This window comes from Pinus tabuliformis, chromosome 3_2, assembly GCF_031772625.1.
Source record: "Pinus tabuliformis cultivar Carrire ecotype Pingquan chromosome 3_2, CPIR1, whole genome shotgun sequence".
NCBI classification, from domain to species: Eukaryota; Viridiplantae; Streptophyta; class Pinopsida; order Pinales; family Pinaceae; genus Pinus; species Pinus tabuliformis.
Genome location: NC_142302.1, coordinates 1170059655 through 1170081615, shown reverse-complemented (window position 1 = coordinate 1170081615; position 21961 = coordinate 1170059655).

Below are 21961 nucleotides of genomic sequence, written 5' to 3'. Positions count from 1 at the left end.
GCTAAAAAACTTCTGCTGATAAGAAATTTCTGCTGATAAAAAAAAACTTCTACTGATGTACAGTGAAATTGTACTCAAAAGGGCAACAGATTCTTTATGCACTAAGTTTTCTTCAAATGTCTCCAAAATATCCTCCACAAAATATTCAAACAGTGTCCAAAAAAACCATTCAAAACTTATTTAAATGGCGTCCATAACTCAAACCCTGATCAATGTAACCACAGTGCACATATATATACAGTGTTAGTGCACATATACATATTCAGCACCGCCCAGCGTATATGAAATCAATTCTTCATAATACTTTTCATACCAGGACCTACTACGATGTACTCACAGCTACCCCATCGTATTACACATTAAATGAATGGTATGGGATTTAAATGAATATATGCTGCTACATAAACACAACACTTCATCGTTTCGAGTCAAAACCGGAAATTTACGCCTATAAAAATAGCTCACACAGAACTTGGTATGGGATTTATGGCTGCATATCCCCAAACGGTAATTTCACACATTAGAGGAAGAGAAACCAAATCAATACGATTATATACATGTTGCGTAAGTGGACATGGAAGTACAGTTGGAGTCGATACAGAATAAATCATATGTTCACGTTGTCATTGGCAAGAAGTTGTGGAGAGGTCGGAGTGACCATGAATCCATCTCCCTTCATTTTTTATTATAAACCCGTGCCATCGTTCTGTAATATGAATGTACCTTCGGTAAATTCTGTTGGATGCAACTGTCAAACGCTATGGAGGACTGGGCGCACTCCTCTCAAGATTATCTCTGAAATAGATGCTGGACTCATCACGCAAGGCTGTCTATTTGCGCATGTTAGAAAATGCTCTGATCACGCGACTCAATTTCAGGCATTGTCACAGTGGTGGATGTTGCTGGAAGCAAGCTAGATAACTAGTGGAGCGCTCACAATAATCAAGGATTCGATGATATCACTTGAAACCCAAAGCAAAATGGCAGGAAATACATGAGCGATAATGGAAGATTGTTGATGAGATTTGGAAGAGAGAGACTCGGCGAACGGCCAAAAGACGAGAGTCAATGAACAGATACATTCAGGTATAACCGATACATTCAGGTATTCATGCACAGAGAGGGGCAGCGTATTCAGGCAAACGTTTATAAAAAACAATGCGCAGTCTCTGACAGTCAGAGAGCGCAATACCGCCTTGAAAAACGCTTATAGTGCAGTCAGGCCAGGCAGAGGCAGAGCCAGGGAATCAATGTCAGAGTAGCGCTCAGGACTGAGCAGCTCTCAGGACAGCAGGAGTTACAACTATTTCTGGGACCTGTGCTCTGATACCATGTCAGGCCAGGGTAACTCCAGAATGAGCGGAAGAAAGAACTGATATATTATTCATTAGCTAACTATTATTTATATACATACATATGACGGATCAGTTCATCTTCTTGATGACTGTCCAGTTCACCCATCCATTTCGGATTAGGTGTCAACAATATCAGCACAGGTTTCAAGCTCACATGTAGTCAATGGAGAAAGACTTTGACTGCAAACCTCATCCAAAACATCAGCTATTGGATCATGAAAAACTTGAAAAGACTACTGTAATGTATCCATTGAAAATGTATGACATCCTTCTAGCTGTTCATATTTTTCTTGAGAGATTTTACAAATATTATGCCTTATAAACTGAAATGCTTCGAAACAAAAGGGTATATAATCTTCCTGCATCATCAAATCATGTATTTCATCTTCCATAGCTTCATCTATAATCTGCCCTTCAATTTCATTTGGTGGCTGCAAATCTGATGCTATAGGCTGCTCAAGAATTTTGTTATCTGTCTCATCCTCAACATTAACACTGGGAGATTGTTGATTTGTTATAGGCTGTTCATTTGAAGATTTACTATGCAATCTACCCTTCAAAAACTGAAATGATTCAAAACAGAATGGTACGGAGTCACCTTGAATCATTAAATCATGTGTGTCCACTTCGAAGTCTTCGGCTGCAACTTGACAATCAATGGCTTTCGGGGATTGCAAATCTGAATATGAGAAGTCTTGAACAAAATTTTCATTGCTCTCAAGATGATTCAAATCAAGACTTGTTGACATTTGATTTATAATTGAACGGTAGTTATCTCTGATGAACTGACATGAACCAAAACAAAAAGGCAAAGATCCTTCACTTACTTCAAAATTTGCTGCACTTCCCTCGTCATTGTGATAGCTGGTATGTGAGGGCTGAACATTGTATTCAAGCTGCTGAAAATGAACTTCCTCCTCCCACAAACTAGCTTCTTGTTTGATTGTAAGATTAGCTTCTGTTTGGAGTACATAATCATCATCATACTGATCAAACTGAGGCAAAACATCGGTATAAAACATATCATCAAGCATGCAGGTAATATCAACAGTTCTTTCTTCACCAAGATGATCTACAATCATTATCAGATCTATGACAACTGGGATAAGAAAGAAGATGTTTTGGATCAGCAACTTGTTCCTTTTCAATCAGCAAGCCTTGAACATCATAATCATTCCTTGTGTTGATCTTGTCCATCATCTTTTCCACTGCACTTACCAAAATGTCAAGCTTCACCTCTAGAGATGTTGATTTGGCCGGATCTATGTTTTTCATCTCTTCTTCTTTCAACCTTGCCCTTCGGATCAGCAGATGAGCCTCTACATTTACTGCACTGTTTTGCATCTCGTGAAGGGTTGCAATATTCCTTTCTCTCAGCTGAAACTCCATTTCCGGATCAAAGGCACCCGGATAGTGCAAGAGAGCAGATCTAGGAGTAGGCCTTATCTCAACTGGCATTGAATAATAAACTTGATTAAATCTAGCTAAAAACTGTTGTACTGTCTCCCCTGGCATTCTTTTCAGTTGGTTATACTATTCTATAATAAGGAAAAGGTTCTGCCCGATCATCCACTTGTCGAGAAAAACTTTGACAAACTGCTGGAAATCTGAGATGCTTGCATCAGGCCGGGCTTTGAACCAACTCTTCACTTTAGCTTGCAAAGAAAGAGCAAAAAGCCTAATACTAACATCCTCTTCATCAACTTCAAAAAGGTCAAGAAAAGACTCAAAATTCTGCACGTGTTGCTCAGCGTTGACATTCTTACATTCACCGTCAAACCTTGGCAAGTATAGATCATAGTTTTTGGGGAAGGGATGGAGAACAGAAGGTAACACAAGAGGTTTATACCGATCTGGAATTTTACAAGGTGTAGGGTTATGTACAACAGGTATAGAATCAATCTTAGTCTCTTGAGGCTCATCAATTTGAAGATGGTCATCACAAGATTTAGAAGAAAGGTCTTGATCAAGCTCAAAGGCATCCAAATCTTTGATATTCACAATCTTCAAAGGGAAAGAATCAACTGCAGGCCGAGGATCTCTTCTCAAATACAGTATACTTTGCAAAGCCTTCTTTACATTCTCAGGAAAAGAGAGGAAATAATTTAGAACAAAGAACAAAATGTCTTGGATGAAATTCCAATTTGAGTACCTGATCTGTCCATGTTGTCCTTTCATGTTTTTGCTGGTCGGGATCATCCTCCAGTGGAGTCTTTGGATCTGATCTCGAAAATGATTTAGAGTCGCCAGGTGAATGATTTCATCCTTGCCAGTGTCTGATCGTTGTCCACCATCAACCATCAGATATGAACTTGATACATGTATTGGGGTAATTAACAAGTTAAATGTCACGTTTACAAGCGAGACCGGAGATTGACTGAAGCAGCGTTTATCTACTTCCGCTAATGCAAAGCAAAAGCGTTTCGAAGGCTACCTGGCATAACTTCAGGCTCCGTCTGTAGCTTATAAAACAAATGACATCAGCAAGAAAACCATTTGTTCTCCCCAGTATGGTCGCCACTAATGTTAGCATTCGAATTTACCTCAGGCTGAGGAAGGAAAAACTCGAGGAAACATCATACCATGCTCAGCCTCGTAGCTAGCCCTACGAGGACAGGAGAGGGCTCTCTCCGGGTCTATCTCGGCGAAAAGTAATCACTGAGGCTCGAGATGACTAAAATTGCAACTGATATTAGGCTAGTTATTAAGTGCAGAGGTTTTGATTTGGTTTTTTTTAGGGTTTTGTTGAAAATAATGGGAAAGGCAATTTGGGCTCGGGGATGATACACAGTTTCTGCAGAGGTATGAATGGAGCAAGGTAGGCAATTGTTTGATGCCTTAAAAGCAATGAAGTGAATAGATCAGACATCTGACGAGCTAAGGAGGGCAAGAAAACCTCAAGGATTCTCCTTAAACAGATGAAAACATAGGATATTAAACAAACTTAAAGGCAGAGCATTACAGATTATGAATTCTACCTTAACACTTCATTTGTTCAATTGTAGAAGATGAGATAAGGAAAATGATACACATAACAAACTTACAAGTACTGAAAGAAGCACACCATCAAGACATAAAGCCACAAGAATTCCAAATAGTGCTGCAAAACCCTGGTCTTTCGTTTGCCAAAAAGCTGAAGTAAAATGTATAATAAAGTCTCAAAGCCTCTTCCCTAAGAGTCCAAACATGAAAATAACTAAGAAAATACATAATATAGGCAAGATAACACATTCCCTTGCCTCTAGGGGTCGAGCTCATCATCCTAGGAGCTGTTTCAACCAATTCTAAACAAATCACTATAATCTAGGCAGTCAAAACAACTTGCCTCTATAAGCTAGGAAACCAATTCATTCATTAAATGTTTGCTATTTTATGAATGAATCATCTAGAATAGGTAAATAAGTGTCAAGTCAACATAAAATTACATTAATTACATCAAGGAGGGTGGAAAATCCCATCATAAGTCAAAACTGGTCAAAACTGGGCGAATTCCTGAGCTGGAAGGTGCAAAATGTGCAAAAAATCCTGATGCGTAGCGCGCCTGAGCCCTACGCGTAGCGCACCTTTCCACCTACGTTTGGGGCACTTCCTGGTATCCAAATTGAGCTCCGGTTAGCTTGTTGGAAAGCCCCGGATGGCTACTTTCCAACCCAAGTGGAATTTTTCAATTTGATGTCCATTTGCCCCTCCAAAAGTGCATTCTCCTAAGGCTTCTACCTGTGTGTCCAAAAAGGGGCAGTGAGGTCATTTTTTGCATGTTTTTTGACCTTTTGGGGACCCAAACCTTGATGAAATGCCTTGGAAGTGGCTGAGCAGATGTATTTCATCATGAAAAATCCAAAAATTCAAACCTTTCGTGATTTGGACCTCCCAATCTTCAGGGTAGTGCGCGGCGCGCTACGCGTTGAACCCAAAAACCTGTTTTTTACATAAAAATTTCAAAATTGACAAAATTTTCCCCAAATTTCTTGAAATTTGGGCTGGGGGTCCCCAATCAAGTACTATGCTCAGTCAAAGAGGCTTCGGCCAAGATTCGAAGACGATCAAGCTCCTTTTGTCTTTTTTGCTTCTTGACCGTTTTCTTCAATTTTGCCTTAAGACTCCTAATTCGCGCCTTGCAAACTAGGTTCCGGGCCTTGTAATGCATATCCATGTTTGGGCTTCTTGCCCTTATCCTGTACCTGTGGTGAAGAAGAAAGCGAGACCCTTTCCACATGATGTGGAGATAATACTTGCTTTGCTGCTGCGAACAAAGGTCTAGTGCCTCTCTGATATGTAATGAAAATAGGCCTAGTCTCATGATGCTCAAAACACTGCATAGCAAGAGGACAAGCATGTAAATGAGCCAAAGAAGTAGGCTCCTCCCTGACATGCCAACCACCTTTGCCACCTTTGTGATACCTCCTTGGCACACTTACCTCTGGTGTAGAATCACTATCATAATCTTGCTCATAATCTGACTCGGTCTCTGACATGTTCTTTAAAAACAAGGTGGCTCGAATATATATATGTTGATATACAACTGTGTGCAAAATTGACTGTAGGCTTTTTCTTTTTCTCAAAATTCTGTGACCAAGGGGACACAAATATACAAGGGAACTGTTAGGAAAGGGGAAACATTATGGAAATGGGGACAATGGAAATAAAACTAGGAATTTAGGGAAGGGAAGGGACATGAAAATTTTCAAATTTTAGGGTTTAGGATGAGGTAGGGTAGGAAAAATATGTTTGTAGTAGAAGGGAGGGGTTTAGGATTGGAGGGAGAATAATATAGGGTTTTATGAGGAATTATTGGGGAAAATATTAGTGAGTATAGGGGGTGGGAAACACAAGAAATGAGAAAACCTTGGCAACATTTATGTTTGAAAACCCTACAGCAATCTTGGCATTTGAATCCTCACAGAAAACTAATGGAGAAAGAGGGTTTATACATTTGGTTTTTCATGGAAAATATAGCATAATTTCTTCACATAAATCCTTCAAAACCAAGAACGAGCCGTGGATAAAAGCCTACCTGTGATTTGATGCATGAGAAGAAATGTTTGAATGTGTTTCAGGCAAAGTTTTGGGCATAAACTCCAACGCGTAGTGCACCTCACCCAATGCACCGCGCGCTCCTGATGCGCCTCACCCGTGTAAAATAAAACTGCAAATTGTGGCCTGATGCGTAGCGCGCCCCTGGTGCGTAGCGCGCCCACCCTGATGCGTAGCGCACACTCAGCTACATATTGCATTTTGCAGTAGGATTTTGGAGGCCTTCCCTGTGTCAAAATTGGGTGCAGGATAGCTCGTTGGAAAGGTCCTTGAGTCTACTTTCCAAAAAAGCTATAATTTTTTAATTTGAAGTTTACCTTCCATGTCAAAAATCAAATCTCCCAAGACTGGTCAAAATGTGCCAAATGAGGCTGCCTCAAGGCAGAGTGTTGTTGCAGTCAACTTTTGAATGCCTTTCTCAACTCCAAATTGAGATCATGATAGCTCATTGGAAAGCTCTTTGTGTCTAGTTATCATTTGACTCATCAAGAAATTTATTTGGCCAACCAAGCTAGGAGAGAACTGGATTTTCCCAAGGTCACTTCAGAGGTGCATCAATTCTTCCGAGGAGATTGTATTTTTGACATTTCTATAAAACCATGACACCTGTTAAAAACGTGAAGGAGGATTTTCTTCCTTGGCATGTGGTGGACAAAAACCTCTCTCAGTTTTCCCAAATTCATCTTTGATTGCTAGGAAACATCATTTGAGTAAAACCTACCCCGATGTGTGGAACAAGAGATTTTGTCGAAATGAAGCGAAATGAAGGGGATAAGGGGCTTCTAAATTCTTGGGGTAATTTTTGGAATTAGGGAGGGATGTTAGGAAGCAAGGGAAAGTGGAATCTTAGAGATCGAGTGAGGGGAAGGGGTCCAAAAGGGCGAAACACAGGCCCAACCTAGAAAATTGCCAAGTTGTAGCAAGAAACTAGGGTTTGTGAAAAAATGAGGAATTTGGGGAATCTCAGTGATGGGAAGTGTTTGATAACGTACATGAGATATAGGGGAAGGTGTATGAACATCTGGATACAAGTTTTGCTAACGATTTGACCATCCAAGATAAATTAGCTTTCAAAACCCTAGGAGAGGGAAATGACCTTGCCTAGGCGCAACTGAAGCATGAACAAGGTGTAAAACGACCCATTGAAACTTGACATGATGATGGCAACCCTCTGAATGATGATACACTCAGCTGAATGATCTCATGGACCAACATTTGGACAACTTTAGAAGGAGTGAAAGCAAACCCTAGACCTAATGTCTAGTGACCAAATTTTGCTTGAAAACTCTTTGAAATGACAAAATTTGACCTGGACACTCTGAGACCACTTTGTAAGAGCATATTAAATCACTGGAGGAAGGCTGGCAAGACTGACACTAACATGGACAACATTTTCCCTCCAACCTCTCCCACTTCTGGTATTCGGGTAGCTATGAGTGGGGTTAATGAGCGAGTTGGGAAATTCAGTAGTTGAGTCTGGGGAGTTAGAGGTTGAATTGTTAGAAGCTCGCGAGCGGTTAAAACCTCCATGCGAACCTCCACGCCTACTATGCACGCGGTGCTTGAGGTGAGCCATGGCTGAATTGACAGCGGAAGAATTGGAATGAAGGCGACGATGAGCTGGATCAGGGGTGGGCGAACCACAATCAAGAAGACAATGACAAGAATGCAAAATATGAAAACCATTACCAAAATTCTGACAAGGGGGAATTAGGCATCGACTTCCTGTAGTAGTTCTGAAACACGGTTCAGCCGCTTGCGGAGGACAAACACCATGGAGAAGGGGAGGAGTAACAAAACGGTTTGCACTGGCCATGGTGTTGAAAGAGTTGAGCTCGTCACAGCTTTTGGAGTCAATAAATGTCACCTGCGGTGTTTTTAATCCATCTGCGGTGAGCTCTCAGGACGAAGCGCTTAGCCAGATGGCTTCCCAACCCGTCGACGATCCGTCTTGTCATTTAAATGCCGTTGTTGACACCCGCATCTAGGTGCATTTCCTCTGCATTTTCCCTTTCCTTTTGCACTAGATCATTGAAATCCTGCAATTGATGAGTATTGGCTATAGTGCTAAGAGCTCCTACATGAAGAGTCTTACCACTTTCAACGCCAATGTTTGCTGGGAGGTCTGCTACTTTGTTACCATTCCGACGAGTGTGCCTGATGGTAATTGCTCTATGAATGAGTAGCCACTATTCAATCTGTTCTAGCCTTTACGCCAATCTCCAACTCCTACCCACATTATGTGCTGGAGTTCCCTGTAAGATCTGGTTGATCATGTTAATTAAGATCTGAGAGTCCCCTTCAATTATTAGTGGGAAGAATCTATTGTTCTGAGCCAGGAGAAGTCCTTGCCAGATTCCTTCTAATTCGGCTCAGTTGTTTGTATCCCAACCTATTGACCCCATGAATGTTTGGAGAACATTGCCCTTGTGATTTCTAAATATTCCCCCAAATCCTGCTTTACCTAGATTTCCCTTTGATGCTCCATCAAAGTTGAGTAGTACCATGTGTAGTGGGCATGGAGTCCATTTGTCAGGTGTATCTCCAGAGGGAGGGATTTTCCTTAGGTGTACCTGCTCATGGTTCCACTGAAGGTTCTAGTTCAACCATATATTTTGTTCCTGTGGTTTGGATGGGAAATCATCATCAAGCCACATTTGGAGCATCAAGGTTTCTCATATGTTTTGACATATATTGATCCATAGAACTTCTATGGGAGAGGAATGGTCTTTGAAGATGCGGCTATTTCTCTCCTTCCAGATTGTCCACATGAGGAAACCTGGTATTAGCTTCCATAAGGTGTTTAAGATTTTGCTTTTATAAGGGTGAGGTGCCCAAGAACGAATAGTGCTAGTTAAATCCTCCTTATTTCGTCCATCTCTTTGACATCTGAAGCTAACCTTCTCCCAAAGTCAGGTTGCTAACAGACATGAGTTTAGGAGATGTTCCTTAGTTTCTTCTACCTGTTTACAATTTGGGCAGATGGAAGGTCTGTGAAAACTCTGTTTCGTTAGATTATCCCAAGTAAGAATTCTATTTTGGTACAGCAACCAGAGAAAGGTGGAGATTTTTGGCCAAATTGGTGGTTCCCAAAATTTGTGCCAGAGGCTATCCTTGACAGTATGGTCCCTTAGTATTATATGATATGCTTCCCGAGAAGTGAAGGTACCTCTTGTTTCATAACCCCATCTGATGATGTCTTTCTTATCTGATTGGCGAATTTTCCTGTTTGAGAGTTCCATATCCAGGCTATCTTTGATGGATTGTGTGGCTTGCCCAAGAATGAGGTTCGAGCATAACCATTGCCTATAACCTTGGTTGTGAACTTCCTCCCAAAGTTTATTTACTTTGATCGTTGGTTTCTCTACCCAATCCTAAAGCTGGTGGGGCGTGAGTAGGTCCTTCAATTTTGGTCTTTGTTGCCAGGAGTCCTCCCAAAACCTCGCATTATCTCCGTTCCTGATTTCCCAAAAACTATGTTGTTGGATTAGATCTTTATGTTGTTTAGCAGCATTACAAATTAGAGAGCTTGTGCCAACTTCTTTGAGTCGAATTAAATCATCCACTGGTCTATTATGAGCATACTTAGCTATCCAGAGGATTGCCTAAGGAGTATATGGGTTCGAGAGCCATCTCCACCAGATGCGTGCTCCCATAATCCAGTGCCTCCAGAGGATTTTAGGTGACAAACTGTTTCCCACTTTACCAGAGCCCATTTTATTTTTTGTTTCATATTCCCCCATAAAAAATCTCGTTGACGATTTTTTATTGCTTTAAGAACACATTTGGGTGCTGCGAGGACCGTGAAGTGGTAGAGCGGCATAGATTGTAGCACTGCCTTGATTAGAACTAGGTGACTTGCCATATTGAGAGCTCTGAAGGTCCATGAAGAGATATGGGCTTCCAGTTTTTCTAGGAGAAATTTCTAGGATGAGTGCTTTAAGGCAGAGGCTGTCATTGGAACTCCCAGGTATTTGGAGGGCAGAGATGCAATCGAGAAGCCCAAAATTCTGGCTATGGAGGCTTGAGTGATGGGTGGTGTGTGAAAGAAGAAGACTTGAGATTTTGATTTGTTAATGCAGGTGCCAAAGGCATCCAAAAAGTCAGATAAAATTGATTTCAGCTTACAGCCTTCCTGGACCGAAGGATGACCAAATAACATATTGTCATCCACAAATTGCTGGTGGGTGAAAGCAGGGGTATTCTGGAAAGAAAGGCCACGTAATTGCTGGTTTTGAAGGGCATCTTTGATGTAATGTCCAAGACCTTCCGCCATAATAACAAATAGAAAGGGTGAGAGAGGGTCCCCTTGTCGGATACCTCTAGATGGGTGGAAGGGGGTGCAGGGGGTCCCGTTGACAAGAATTGAGAAAAAGGTAGAAGTGATGAGACTCATAATCCATCTTACCCAAGGGGGGGTAAAGCCAAAGGCTAGCAGTATTTTTTGAATATATTTCCAGCGTAAAGTATCGAAAGCTTTTGAGAGGTCGATTTTAGGAGCATACCTGCCTTTTTGATTTGCTTTAGGGAGTGAATGATTTCATGAGTGAAAATTATGCCATCGGTGATCTGCCTTACTTCCACATAACTTTATTGCTCCAATGATATAAGAAGAAGAAGCAGGGGCTTCAGGTGTGTGGCAATCACTTTGGAGACAATTTTATACAATACATTGCATAGTGCAATAGGTCGGAATTTATCCGGAGTCTGGATGTTATCCTCCTTAGGGATGACAGCGATGAAGGTGGCATTCAAGGATGGAAGAATCTATCTGTTAACTCTAGACTCATCGTCTACCTGCCAAACTTCCTCCTTGATTAGCTCCCAGAAGTTGTGAAAGAAGTCCGAAGTGAAGTCGTCTGGTTCGGGTGCTTTCCCAACTTTGAGCTGTTGCATAGTTGTCTCCACTTCCTGTAAAGAAATAGGCCTGAGGAGTATTTGATTGTGTTCCTCAGTTACAATCTTAGGAATAATCTTGATGATCTTCTCTATAGCCGGCAGCCGATTAGTCTCCGTTTCCTGATGCACCCTCCGAAAGTGGGTGAGGAGTTCCTGTTCTATATCTTCATGCTTCTCTAGATGTTCCCCTTGTCAATTTTGGAGGAGAGTAATGCTGTTGTGCATTCTCCATTGCATAGTGGTATGGTGGAAGAACTTTTTATTGCGTTCGCCCTATTTAAGCCATCGGATCCTCGATTTTTGTCTCCAAAGAATCTCTGTCTGTCTTGCTCTTTCTGAGATCTGCATTTGTAGTTGACGTTCCTGTTCTACTATGGTTTTGGATTTGCCTTTAGCTATGGTTCTCTGCTGTAATTTTTGCATTTCTTGTTCAAGAGTGTTTTGCGCCTGAAAGATATTGCTGAAGGTAAAGCGATTCCACTGTTTTATTTTTTCCTTGATATGTTTTAGCTTTTGTTGGAGCTTGTACATTTTTGCGCCTTCTGGTGGTGTGAAATTTCTCCATGTCTCTCTTATCAGGTTATGAAAATTGGGGTGATTCAGCCAAAAGGCTTCAAAGCGAAAGGGCCTGAGAACATTGTCTCCCGGTCTTTGCCAGTGAAGCCTAATAGGCCAATGGTCCGAGCCAAAGAGTGTAATATAGACGCCAAGAGATCCCTGCCAAGATGTATTGTGTTATCAGAGATCAGGAATCTGTCTAACCGAGATGCAATTTGGTGGGCATCTGCATGCTTGTTGCTCCAAGTATAAACGCCATTATTGAATTCCATATCTATAAGCCTGTTGTTATGAATGTAGTTTTTGAAGTGCGTGCTTTCACAGTCCAGCTTGATCCGTCCTCCTCTTTTTTCCTCCAATCTTGTAATCATGTTGAAGTCCCCTCCTGTGATCCAAAGTGGGTGGGATCTTTCTTAGTTGATCTGAGTTAGGGTGTTCAATGTGTCTACTTTGTTTGTTGCCTCTTGGGGGAAGTAGACATTAGTTAAGTGTCCATGAACATTTGTCCCTGTTAAATGAAACTTGGCCTGAATAAAGTGCTTATTGGCATGTATGTTGGTAAGTGTTATAGCTCTATCATCCCAAACGATGGCTAGCCCTCCTGAGGCTCCTATGGCTTCCACTGCCACTTCTTTGCTTCCTGGCCATGCTTTGGCAAGGATCTGATCCAACGTTGTGGAATTACACTTGGTCTCCTGCAAGAAGAGAATTTGAGGCTTTTCCTATTGTAGCATGTTCCTTATTAATTGTCCCTTCCCTGGGTTGTTGAGCCCTCTGATGTTCCATGAGATGAGCTTCATGATTCACGATTGGGAAGGGAATTGTCTATAATTCTTATTCTTAGAGTTTGATCCTACCTAACTTACATTGAGATATATCACCACCTTCTTGGAGAAAAATGCATATGCCATATCTAAATGTTGGTATTTTTGTATTCAAATGCTCCACCTTATTGTGATATCAGAGATATTATTTTATTTGTTCAAAGATTCACTTAGCTCTCTCGAGACACTCATAACTTATCAGTAACAAGTATACTTAACTATCTTCTTAGAGATTAACATACACCAAGTTGCTTGCCTCTTACATCCAATCCTCCAACACTACTAGGAAGAGGCCCCATGGCTAACTTCAAATGTTACATAAACAAAATTTCAAAAGCTTAAATTACTCCCTTAACATCATGATCGTTACACTTTTCTTTATGGCCTTAAATGTTAGAAATGCATCTCTTAAGCAACAGGAATACCTCTTTCTTTTCAAGCTTCATTATCATTACAAATATGTTACCTACTAATATACGCCTAATGATTTTTTCTTCATATTTTTTCTTTTAAATCATTTTTTTCTTTATTTCTAGTGTATTTTAATATTCACATTCTCATCTCCATATATTCATTCTTAATAGGTTTTTTAATATTCACATTCTCATCTCTATATATTCATTCTTAATACTTTTTCAAACCAACAATAGTTCTTATAAATATTAAATATAAAAGTGGTCATTGTATTAAATATAAAGTTTTTTCTTAAAATATTTTTGTCTCAAAATACTTTTGTTTTAAATATAAAGTTTTGTCTTAAAATAATTTTGTCTTAAATTGTTTTTGTCTTAAAATAATTTTGTCTTAATTTGTTTTTGTCTTAAAATAATTTTGTCTTAAATATAAAGTTTTGTCTTTAAATTTTTGTCTCAAACTACTTTTGTCTTAAATATAAAGTTTTGTCTCAAAATATTTTGGTCTTCAATTATTTTTGTCTTAAATATAAAGTTTTGTCTTAAAATATTTTTGTCTCAAACTACTTTTGTCTTAAAATATTTTTGTCTTAAACTATTTTTGTCTTAAATATAACTTTTTGTCTTAAAATATTTTTTGTCTCAAACTACTTTTGTCTTAAAATATTTTTGTCTTAAACTATTTTTGTCTTAAATATAACTTTTTGTCTTAAAATATTTTTGTCTCAACCTATTTTTGTCTTAAAGTTTATATTTAAGACAAATCAATTGATATTAATTTTTAATATAAAATAACTAAAATTAAAAAATGATTTTTTGAGACAAAAAATTTGTTTTGTATCAAAAAAATATCTCAAAAATGCCCTTGGTGTGGTAGTGCCTTTAAAACAATGGAAGGCACCATGGCAAATCGAATCACTTCACGTTGGATCAGAATTCTTTTCTCTAATGCACAATTTGGTTTGAGGCACGTGTGCATGCGCAGATCCACTTACAACAGGCCCGACAATATCTCCCACTTCCAGATCTGGTCGCAACGTTCAACTCAAACAACAAAACGCCACCGCACTAACAACACAGACTCCTTGCAGAATGCTCAACACAAGGCGCTGGCAGATTGCTCCTTCATGACACTATTGATCTCTCACAAGCTTTTGTACAACTCTTTCTCATGCCGAGCGAGGAGCTGAAGCAACAAACCAACTTCAGATGAATAGAAGCCTCAACGATTACAGCAACACTATTTGTAGCGACTCCTTAACAGCTATACACTCTCTTCTCACTGTCGAGCAACTCTCCCTTGGCTGATCCACTACTCAACAGTCACGGTCGTCTTACAACAGAGCACGATCGACGACTTAACCCAGTTCAGGCCACGGCTCACAGTAGACACACTCCAAAAAAATATAAACTCGCTCTCGTAACCACAGGCTGGCAGCCCCGGCAGGGCGAACTCCACACCACCGATCCCTCATGACCCTTGCTCGGATACCATATCAGAGAAAGTACTCAACACTGAAAGCTTGATGATTTAATTACCAAAGGTTGTAATTTGGTTGAGCCATAAATTGAATAATAACTCTGCGAACTCAAATTTATTTCCTACTGACTCCTACCAACTGTACATCTATCGCCAACTAATTGACAGTGATAAGCCTCGTTGTGATTAATATCCTGACAATTTGTAACTCAGTAACTAATGATGTAGACAGTATGCAAACATCACGAATTATATAAGTTTCTACCACTATAAACAAGGAATTAAACTTACGTCGTGACTCCAACAAATTTTCAAGATATTTAGATTAACAACACGTGCAACAAGATGTTAGATGCCTTCTGTAAAATTAATTTACTCATGCTGGTCACTTTCACATACACCTCTATGCTCCCACAACTCCATTTTACATAAATTCTTTCTCCACCCAATGATTTTGATGCGCACAAAATTAGTGGCTCTGATACCACTGTAGAAGACACCAATTGAAAAATAAACTCAAATATATTAAGATATCTCCTAAAAAATATATATACAATGTATACATATTAATAATGATTCAATTTCCAAATTTTGTTAAATTCTAATAACTAATAGTGGTTCATTCTATTTGACAAGACAAATTAACTATGCTCCGATACCACTGTAAAAGACACCAATTGAAAAATAAACTCAAATGTATTAAGATATCTGCTCAAAAAATTATATACAATATACATATTAATAATGATTCAATTTCCAAATTTTATTAAATTCTAATAACTAATCCTGCTTACAGTGTCTAACAAATCATAACAGTGAAACTTAACTATCACAAAAGTATTATAATATTAATTATTAAGCTAACCTAATTACGGATTACGCCCATTAAAAAAAATAAAAATATATCAAAATATATCAGGGTTCTTCTCACTACTTCATTTCCATAAATTGCTAAATCTATTCCCATCACACCCTTGTGCCGGAAACACCGCGACCATAACACTTGTATGTTTGCTATGTTTCATTTTTTAATTTTAATTGATTACCATTAATTGATTCGAGTCTTTCTCATTTCTAAGTTTTCCCGATTCTATGCGTAACCATGCTTGAAAGTAGAATGATGTATAAAGATTTCCTACTCTCCAACATGTTGATTGATTATCTGTATAAGTTTTTTTTTTTATCTCTCGACTTTATTCAAAATTACAACCCGATTTCCATGCCGGTGTACCAAAATCAACCTATGCCATGCCGGTGTACCAAAATCAATGCATTATTACATATGGTATCTTCTAATTACATTCATCATACTATCTAAAATTAAGAACAATTATGTTATTTTTTTTTAATATTATAATAAGTTGATAATTTGTTAGAGTAATTTGGATTTTATTCAATATCAAATTTGATGATAAAAGGTAAGTTATTTTAATCTTTGAATTTTATTATAAAATTTAAATATATATTTTAGTAAAATTATATCTATACATAATTTAAAATCAAACAAAAAAAATTAACATCCCATTACACTGACAATTCTATTAGGTCAGAACATATACATACAACAACCCAAAAAAACCACTTCAGTGTATTATGAATATTATGGTCGCACGTGAGTGCACGATGTGGTGGTTGGGGCCGTGTTTGATTTTTGCGGGAGGTTATTTGTTTGGGTGACGCTCTTCACACTACTGCGATATGTATATCTGCTGGCTTCGACCACATATGTTGTATGTTGATGATGCTCTTCACCCTTCGGCGATATGTATATCTGCTAGCTGCGGCCACATATGTTGTATGTTGATTCTTCAGCGGGGATCTCTCCCACTGAAAAAGTATTATAAATATTATGGTAAAATTTATGCCACCTTTTCGTTGGTCCAACAAAATTAAGTCGTGCGAACATCTGCAACTACTACCATCATCAGCTGGCTTTATCCACTTTCATCTCCCTTCCGCTCCGCTCCACGGAGACATGAATTTAACTTTTTCTACTATCGCTATAAATGACCTCCCTCGCTGTTATGGAGACAATGACTGTTTTCTCTAAATATATCTCTGATGGTTATCAAGAATATACTGCCTTTCCTTCCCAGTTTCGACTGCTCCAAATTTTAACGGCATAGAAGCGAATTTACAATTGTATAAAAGTTATGTAGAAGACCCAACGTTCAACTTTCAATAAGATATGATCCACTGGAAATGAGAAGTTTAAACAGTCTAACACTAATGACTGATTGCATGCTTTTCAGTGATAATTTCTGCATCAGGTATCGTGGGAAGGGTAAGTTATTTACACCGCAAAATCCATTATCTTTTTCAAAAAAATTGGCTTAAGCGACATTTACATGTAATGGTTTTATTCATTCTGCTACAATTCGAAATATTTGACTTTTCAAAGACTAACGAATTAAAAAGAAAAGATAAAATCAAATGAACCAAGTGAGAAAATTCTATTAAAAAGTGAGATTTGTCCACTAATTACTACTGTGATTTCTTCTTCGAAATATCTTATATTGATATCCAGCATCTACAGTAAAACGAAATAAATATTGTGATTCTTCGTTAAGTTACACTCATGTCCAGTCAAGTTGACTTTCCACCACAATAATGGAGAGGTTAAATAGCCATAAATGTTTTATATTGATCAAAGTCAAATTTTCACTTATTTTTGTATTTTACATTTATATCCGGTCCGAGTGAAGTGGTTCATTCCGTATTGGATTGAGCACAAAAAGTAATGTAAAGGTTAAAAATCCATACATATTTTATATTGGTCCACATAAAGCTTTGCCATATTTCAGCGTTAGCTAAAGTTGAAGACATCATACATTTTATATTTATTTAAAAGATGGAAGATGTTCCACCGTTCAAATGTGTTGCAAAAGTGATACATTTTGTATTTATTTAAGAAAATGGAAGATGTTCCGGCATTTAAATGTGTTCCCAAAAGTGATACCCTATGCTGGTCCCAAAAAAACTGGTAGATAACTGATGGTACGATTCTCGTATTACTCTTTGTTCAATCATTCTTCCAAGTTAATTCATTCCATATATACATATAAACACACTTCCAAGCCAATTCATTATATATATATATAAAAGGAGGAGGTCTGGCGAAATTCTAACAGCTGAATATTTTAATTATGGAAAAGAGGAAAATTCTGATTATGAAAAAGCTGTAATTATAGAAAATTTGAGGATAAATTTTATTTATGGTGAAATTAAGGTTTTTTTTTATTTTTATTTTGGTTGGGTAATTTTTTTTTCAAAGGAGACTTGGAGACTTGATTACGTGTAGTTCAATATTTATTACAAAAAAAGTTGTGTACAAAGCTTACAACATAGGAATTTGAGAGGAGGTGATTGAAAAATACATTTTTCTTTCTAAAATTCAAACTAGCTTCTCATTAGTCTTTTTTTTTTTTTCATGTAATGACAATTATTGATATATATTTTGCTTCTTATTATAGGAATAACAATTATTTGTAGGTATTTTACCCTATGGAATCATACTCACTCTATTGAAGTTTTTCATTCACCCAAATTTGTTGGAATGATGTTCTAGTAAGATTTACTCCACACTTAATGGTATTGGGCCTTGACAAGGAATGTGTTCCGTCACTACTTAAATGACCATGGCAATGGAGGTTGAGCCCAAAATTGAATTAGTTTTTCCTTTTTTCCTCACTACCACAAGCACCTTAACCTTTTGTATTTTAATTTACCAAGCACAAAGATCCTACCTAGATCCTAGTTCTTTGAATGTCTTGCTAAATCCTAAGATAATAAGTTTTGTTGAGGCAATGGAAGTTTTTATTTTGTGATTAGTTGTTGCTTTATTTTGAGAGTATCTACAAATATCTATAGAACTTTTTTTTTTTTTTAATCTTTGATTCATAGTCTTCTTTAAATTTTTTTATGAATTCATCTTCTTTAAAATTTAGGGTTAATTTGAGTTATTTAATTGAACTTATATTATAGTTGTTTAATTGAAGTTATGTTATAATGTTCCTCTATCTATATTAAATGTGCATCGTTGGTTTAAATACCTATATGTAAAGTTCCTTGAAAACCTATTATATACTAGAAGTTTAATTGAACCTATAACTACTGATCAAGCAACCAACAAGAAAAGTTCAAAAGAACTCTATACTTAAGTGCCTTTTTTGTGAAGCCATGACATTACTTCTGTTTAACTCCTCTTGCATTTGATTATAGATTATGTCTATGGTTAAGGTTATTACTATCATTCTTGAAAATGGCTATAAAAGTTTTGAAGATTAGGTTGTGACAACCTTATATACAATATGGATATATACATTTTCACATGTTTATTCACACATATGCAAATGCAATGAAAAAAGCATGGAGGAGATTAATGAGTATGAAATTATTTATCTTCTAGTAGATGAATACTATAAAATTAAGTTGGCTTGGTAAGCATGACTATAGAATTATATTCAAATCCATAGTTTGCATTTACATACCTCTCTAGCCTTCATTTTAAGTGACTTTGCTTTAGGTTCTAATTTTCTCACTGCTGCTAGATGCATTGTTTTTCATGCTCGTGTATTGACTCAGTCCGCAAGTGGTTTACTTATAATCTATAAGTTCTTCCAAACAAGTTTGCATACTAAAAAGAGACCTTTATGCACATCTTACACATATAGCAACATAATTGTTACCTTCATTACGATACTTGTGATGTCATGATTTAATTGGTTGTAATTATTATTCTCGATATAGCCACTTTTGGTACATACTTAGGCCTCTTCAAATAGACAATTATAGTGCAAATTACAATGTTTAATATCCAAAATACTGAAAACTATTCCATTGCTTGAACACTCTACAATGCATATCATTTCCCTTGAGATATATTAATTACATATTAGTAATTATAATTCTAGAAAGGTTGTATCTAAAAATAGGAATGCATATTTATAATAAAAGAATATTTTTGTCTTTGTAGTGGAGAGGAATGATTTGAACATGAACAACTTGAATCGTACCTGGTTTTACCTTGAGTTTCTCTATTTTCACTTCTAGTTCTAACTTCTTCAGCCATAGTTGGTCCCTAGTTCCAGTAGCAGATGCTAGTGGGATACTTGCCATGGTTGTTGATAATAGCTACTACTATGACCATAACCCTTAATCAAATTGTAGAATTTTTTGAACCATTGACCGGAGAATCCACGGTATGAACATTTTTATACCAACGTTTCAAATCCCAAATGGGATCCATCATCAGGGTTTGAGAATGATGATAAAAGAAGAGCAGAATGGATAGAATAAATACCTATGAGGATAAAATTTTTAAGGAAAAGCACAGGTCGGCTTGAATCTAAATTTAATTCAATTTTAATTTTATTTTTATTTTTAATTTATTTTTCTAAAGCACCACATCTGCTTGGAGAACGCATCAATTATCGCAAGGGAAGAGTAGCATCAGAGACGAAAGAACAGAGAAGCACTTGAAATTATTAAGCATCCTTGTAATCTGAACAGAGACAATGGTATGGAGATTAGCGGGAGCTGGCTTCCCCTGATCAGGGAAATCAAAAAGCGTCAACCCATCCCCAGGTGAGCCTTCAGCACGTAAGTTATCCCTATCCTATCCTATTCTGTTGGTCAGTGCTTTTTATTTATATCATAATTAGAATTATTAACATTAAAATACTTTAATATATAAAAATTTTCATAACTATTAATTAATATATTAATTATTATATTAATTAATTATAAATATTATTTATTTATAATTAATTAATATAATTTGGTTCAAATATTTTAATTATAAATATTATTTATAATTATTAATATGAATTGATATATTAAATTAATTTATAGTAATTAATAAAAATTTTAGTTCAAAAATTTTAGTTCAATCTATTATCTAAAAATTTTAATATCAATTCTATCTTTAGGTTTATATAAACCTAATTATTAGAAAAAATTTTAAAAGAAATTTTAATAAAATTTCAATAAGGCATAAGAAAATTTATTAAAAAAGAAAAATAAATTAAAAATAAAAATAGAAAAATAAATTAATAATAAATTAATATATAAATATTTTTAAAAATATTATATATATTATTATTATATATTAATTATTATATATATTAATTAAAAAATTTTAAATTTTTTTTATTAAAATGAAAAATAAAAATTTTTAAAAATATTAATTATTATATATTAAATAAATTTTTAAAAAAAATATTAATTATCATATATTAAATAAAAAATATTATATATATTAATATTATATATTAATTTCTATATATTAATTAAAAAAATTTTAAAAATTTATTAAAATGAAAAATAATTTAAAAATAAAAATAAAAATAGAAAAGTAAATTAAAAATAAAAATAAAAATAAAATTGAATTAAATTTAGATTCAAGCCGACCTGTGCTTTTCCTTAAAAATTTTATCCTCATAGGTATTTATTCTATCCATTCTGCTCTTCTTTTATCATCATTCTCAAACCCTGATGATGGATCCCATTTGGGATTTAAAACGTTGGTATAAAAATGTTCATACTGTGCATTCTCCGGTCAATGGTTCAAAAGATACAAACCACAGATCTCTTAAATCCAAATTGTAGAAATTATAAGGTTTTGATAGAGTTAGAGATATTGAAATTTTAGAGAGGCATCATTTAAATTGAAAAACCTTCTTCTAGTGGCCTATTTTGTGGAAGAAAACCCACACCAACGAGTGTGCTCTTGACGCTTTTCATATTAGTAAACTTTCATTTAATCAAAACCAATTATGAACCCTTAGCAAGAAAAGTTAAAAGCATAAAAAAGGACCATTAATTGAGTAACGCATGTAAAAAAATATCCATGATGCATTACCTAATTACATCGATAAGGATATTGAGATTTTTAGTAGGAATGATGAATCTTGAAACCATTATAGTTTATTAGATAAACCATAAAGTTAAATATTTGAACCAAGTCACTAATTATATTGTTTTAATGGAGAGAAGTAGGTGTGGTTATATCACCAAGAGAAAAAATAGAAAAATAAGTATGACACTCACATGTAAGTGGTTAACATGCCAAGGACTACATATTGGCATCGTAGTCCTATTTTTATGGTATTCTTAGGATTACCGAAGTCAACAATGATAATTTTGTGCATGAGGTTGGTGTTGGAAATGTAACTAGTTTCGGTTTTCATATTTTTTGTTGTAGTCATTTCATTATGTATCTTATGTAACAAACAAAATAAAAGAAAAAATTATTATTTTAAAGGATGGGTTTCATGCTCTTTATTGATGGTCTTCTAGGTAAAATCATGTTCTTCATGATTCTAGGTTTTGCTAGGTCATAGGATTTATTATCATGAGTCAAAGGAGTTAACATCATGTTTATATGACCTTTCAGGA